Source organism: Oryx dammah, unplaced genomic scaffold (genome assembly GCF_014754425.2).
Source record: "Oryx dammah isolate SB20612 unplaced genomic scaffold, SCBI_Odam_1.1 HiC_scaffold_2, whole genome shotgun sequence".
NCBI lineage: Eukaryota > Metazoa > Chordata > Mammalia > Artiodactyla > Bovidae > Oryx > Oryx dammah.
The window spans coordinates 184362867-184368280 of record NW_024070186.1 but is presented as its reverse complement, the minus strand read 5'-3'; positions in this window follow the sequence as shown (position 1 = coordinate 184368280).

Sequence of the window (5414 nt, the reverse complement as noted above, 5' to 3'; positions counted from 1 at the left end):
CCCCAAGCAGCTCATCACAGAAAAAGAGGAGGGCCAGGCAGCAGAGCACTGGAGGGTGCTCAGTGTCTCCGGGGGAGTTAAAATAACGAATCAGGGCTTGACGTGGCAGGAGGAAGGCTCGGTGAGGAAGTACTTGGTTATTTATAGAAAGGCAGAGGCCAAAGACACCTTGGGGAAAAGCCTCCATACTCCTTCCCATTCTACGTCCAGGGAGTTGGCTTTCCTGGCTGTCCCAGACCACCCTCCCCCAACCCTTGAGACCTGCTTGATGCCCAGGGTCCTGGGAGCTCTCTGGGGCCTCAGGAATCAGGCTGCATATGAGTGGAAGAGGCAGGACAGAGAGCCGCAGAAGGCCCCCAGCATGGACATGAGCCTGGAGAGGAGCAGACCACTGCCTGGGTACTTGGTGGGGCTGGAGCATGGCTGAGGGTGTTGTTTAAAGAATCAGAGCCCAGGGACTTCCCTATGGTCCAGTGGTTAAGACTTCACACTTCAAATGCAGGGAGTAAGGACTCGATCCCTGGTTGATGAACCAAGACCCCACATGCTAGGTGGCATGGCTAAAAAAGACTTAAAAAAATTTTTTTTAAAGAATAAAGAAGCAGAGCCCAGCAAGAGGAGAATGGACAACCAAACTGGTAAATTCCTATAGAGCACTTACTAGTCAGCAATAAAAGAGAGTAGACCAAAGATATAGGTAACAAAGTGGATGGATTTCAACTTTGTCATAAGTGGAAGAAGACAGACACCAGAACTGTATAATATGAATCCTTTCGTAGGAACAGGTGACATTAATCTAGGAAGCTGGAAATCAGAAGAGCGATGGCCTCTCGAGGGGTGGGGATGTCTAACGTGTTAAATTTAACATTCAACACACAAAATTTTAACATCTGTTTCACTGCTGCTGCTGCTGCTGCTAACTCGCTTCAGTTGTGCCTGACTCTGTGCGACCCCAAACTGGGGAGGGGTAGATACATGGGTGGTTGTTTTTTCTCTGTATGTTTCTCTCCCTCTCTGGTGTGTTTTCATTGAAGTATAGTTGATCTACAATATTGTGTTACTTTCAGGTATAGCAAAATGATTCAGTTATACATACATAGACATCTTATTTTTTCCTTATAAGTTATTATGAAATATTGACTATAGCTCTCTATAGGTCTTTGTTGGTTGGTTAGCTATATTATATATAGTAGGGTGTATATATTAATCCTGAACTCTTAATTTTATTGCTTCCCCTCCTTTCCCCTTTGGTAACCAAATCTGTGTGTGTGTGTGTGTGTGTGTGTTTGTATTTTGGCCAGGCTGTGTTCCCCATCCAGGAACTGAACTCATGCTTCTGCAGTGAAAGCACCAAATCCTAACCACTAGGTCACCAGGGAACTCCCTGTGTGTGTCTTTAATATTCCACAATAAATGAATGTCTCTCAAAAGGTACAATGTGTAAAAGCCCAGGAGGAGACCTAGAAGGTTAAAATATGTGACAAAAATCCCTAACTGGGGCATACTATCTCATGTATGTATGTGACAGTCATTTGAAGCACTTAAAATGTAGACTAAATGTTGAGTACAGTAGTACATCCCTTACCTTTGGTTTGATTTCCAAGAAAATATGAAATAAGCAATTTTAGAAATAATTCATATGTTTGAAATTGCACCCTTTTCTCCTACCATCTACCGCAACCCGCAAAGGACGTGAATCATCAGTGGTCCAGCGTATCTTGCCCATTAGTCACTTACTAATAGTAGCCAGCTCAGTTATCAGATTGATGAGGTATCCCAGTACTTGGGTTCAAGTGACCCCCCCCTTTTTTTTTTTTACTAAAAATGGCCCCATTGTGGATGAAGAGTGACACTGGCAATTCACATGTGTCAAAGAGAAGCTGTAAAGGACTTTTTTAAGTGAAAAGGTGAACATTCTTGACTAAGTAAAGGAAGAAAAAAAATCATATGTGGAGGCTGCTAAAACCTACAACAAGTACACCTCTTCTACCTGTGAAATTGTGAAAAAAAGAAAAAAAAATTGTGTTAGTTTTGTTGTCGCACCTCCAACTGCAAAAATTACGGCCATGGTGCATGCTAAGTCCCTAGTTAAGATGGAAAAGGCTTTTGAAAAACTCTGCAATTAGGGACTTCCCTGGTGGTCCGGTGGCTAAGACTCCAATGTTCCCAATGCAAGTGGCCTGGGTTTAATCCCTGGTCAGGGAACTAGATCCCACATGCCACAACTAAAGACCTGGTGCAGCCAAATAAATTAAATAAATAAAAAGAATTTTAAAAATTGCTTTACCATTATGTTTTCTTTATAAAAGCTATGTTTCAAACAAAATGACTCCAAAAGACTTATAGGAAAGAAATTGGTAAGTGGAAACAAACAAATATAAGTTCCATTACCGTAGGAGAAAGCATTGTGCGCCTAGTCCCACAGTCATGTCCAGCTCTTTGTGAGCCCAGGGACTGTAGCCCACCAGGCTTCTCTGTCCATGGGATTCTCCAGGCAAGAATACTGAAGTGGGTTGCCATTCCCTTTCCAGAGGATCTTCCTGACCCAGGGATCGAACCCAGGTCTCCTGCATTGCAAGCAGATTCTTTATCATGTGAGCTGCAGGGAAGTTCTAAGACAAAGCATTAACATGGGACAAAAGTGATCATGAAGATGAAAAGTATAAGCCACAATAAAGAAATTACACTCACCTTTGCAGGATAAGTGACATTGCAGTAAACGTTATCACTGGAGATATAAGGCACTAAATCTTAATAATAAGGTATTTTGAGAGAGGGAGGGAGACCATATTCACATAATTTTTATTACAGTAAACTTAAAATTGTTCTGTTTTATTATTAGTTACTGTTGTTAACCTCTGTTTGGATGGCAATAAAATACAGTATTTCATTTGCATTGCATGACAAATGGTTAACATCCTCAGTCATAAGTGGGACTTATGGGACTTCTCTGGTGGTCCAGTGGTTAAGACTTTGCCTGCCAATGAAGGGGGTGAGGGTTCGATCCCTAGTAGGGGAGCTAAGATCCCACATGCCTTGCTGCCAAAAAACCAAAGTATAAAACATAATAATATTGTAACAAATCCAATAAAGACTTAGAAAATGATCCAAATAAAAAAAATCTAAAAATAAATAAATGAGTTCTTAGAAACCAAAGACATTGCTATTTCGAGAAAAATGAAAAAAAGAAGAAGAAGAAAATGAAATAACACAAATGACTAGTGCGGTTTAAGCATATGTGAAGATGCCTGAGCTCAACAATAACAGAAGAGAAGCAATTTCTTTGTAATGTCATACTATCAAGATTAAAAATCTAATGTTTGGACAGACCGCCATAAACACTCGGGCACAAGATTGATGAGGTCCTGTCTATATAGTGGGGGAAACATTGTTAATCTCTTACTGGGCCTAATTTATAAATTAAACTCTATCGCAGGTATGTAAAGTGAAAGTGAAAGTCTGTCAGTGTCTGACTCTTTGCGACTCCATGGACTGTAGTCTGCCAGGCTCCTCTGTCCATTGGATTCTCCAGGCAAGAATACTGGAGTGGGTAGTCGTTCCCTTCTCCAGGGAATCTTCCCAACCCAGGGACAGAACCCAGGTCTCCTGCATTGCAGGTGGATTCTTTACCATCTGAACTACCAAGGAAGCCCAACAAGTATGTAAGTGTAGGAAAAACATATAATACAGGTAACTCAGAACTCTACAAGGTTGCAGGCAACCATGGGGGGTCTTGGAACAGAACCCCCAGGGGTATGAGGAATCCTGTAGAGACAATATCAAATAGTTTTCAAAACAAAAATATTAGCTTTATTTACTTGAGCTGACATTTAACAGTCAGAAGAAATTAATTAGATGCTGAGAAGGGCATTGGATGCCCTTGTCGGGAATGGGGCTGAAGATCATGAGTGCTGACTTTGAGGCTTGACTTACTTACTTCCTACAAAGATGGTCAAGGCCAAGTTGAGCAATAGCCTTCTCCCTCTTGTGCTGAGGGGTCAGTAATAAACAGCTCCCCGTCATCACTTCTGCAGATCTGGGAACTTCTCTCTGTGTTTGGAACCACAAAAATAATTTAATTTTTTTTTTAAGTTTTTCAAATGAATTTATTTATTTATTTTTGCCTGTACTGAGTCTTCGTTGCTGCTCGAGGGTTTTTCTAGTTGCCGTGGGCAGGCTTTTCATTACAGTGACTTGCTGCAGAGCATGTGCAGGCGCGGTCGTTTAGTTGCCCTGCAGAGTATGTGAAGTCTTCTGGGACCAAGGATCGAACCTGCATCCTCTGCATGGGCAGGCAGATTCCTAACCACTGCCCCACCAAGGAAGTCCAAAGATGATTTTTTGATAATTCTCCTCAATCCAAAAATCTAAAGTTCTCTTCATTTCCCCTACCTTCACCACACCTCATGCTTTAGAAACATTCTTGAATGTATCACATTTTATATGTCACCTTTAATTTCAGACTTTTCTTCACAAGCAAGGCTTGAGGTTAATTGACTGTTCCAACAACTGTAAAATTTCCAATTTTGCTTCAATTGTATTCTTGCTTGTATCAGCAGAAGTCTTTTGTTTTTCACTCATTTTTAAACAACAATTAGGGCAACTGGCAAAAAGATAGTCAAGTATTTGTTTGAGTTGCCACCTACACGTTGCCATGGAAGTACTTTCTGCCAGGCCTGATGCTGTGGGTGCTTAGATAGTGAGAGATAAAGATAGTTATGCTAATGAGGCAACTTTTGGAAAGCAACTAAATATGGGGGCTGGTAGCCAGTGGAGCCAACCACGTGATTGTAGGTTTGGAACTTCCTGCACCATCCCTCAGCTTCAAGAGGGGAGAAGAGCTGGAGGTTGAGTTCAATCACCAATGGCTAATGATTTAATCCATCATGTCTATGTAATGAGATGGTGGCTCAGTGGTAAAGAATCTGCCTGCCAATGCAGGGGACTCAAGAGACATGAGTTCCATCCCTGGGTGGGAAAGATCCCCTGGAGGAGAAAACAGCAACGCACTCCAGTATTCTTGCCTGGACAATCCCAGGGACAGAGGAGCCTGGTGGGCTACAGTCCATGGGATTGCAAAGAATCAGACATGACTGAGCAACTGACCACACAAATCCGCTGACCACACTAGCCTTCTGCTCAAGCCAGACTAGCTGCAAATGAGGGTAAAACTCCAGATACAGAGAACAAACTAATGGTTACCAGTGTGGGGGACATGGGAATGGCAATACAAGGGTGGCAGAGTGGGAGGTATAAACTACTAGCTATAAGGCTGCAAGAATGTATTTTACAACAGCAGGGAACAGAGTCAATATTTTGTAATAGCTGTAAATGGAGTGCAACCTTTAAAAATTGTGTTTTAAAAAAAGCAATAGTTCTTAAATCAAACAGAATATAATACCTATTTTAATTGG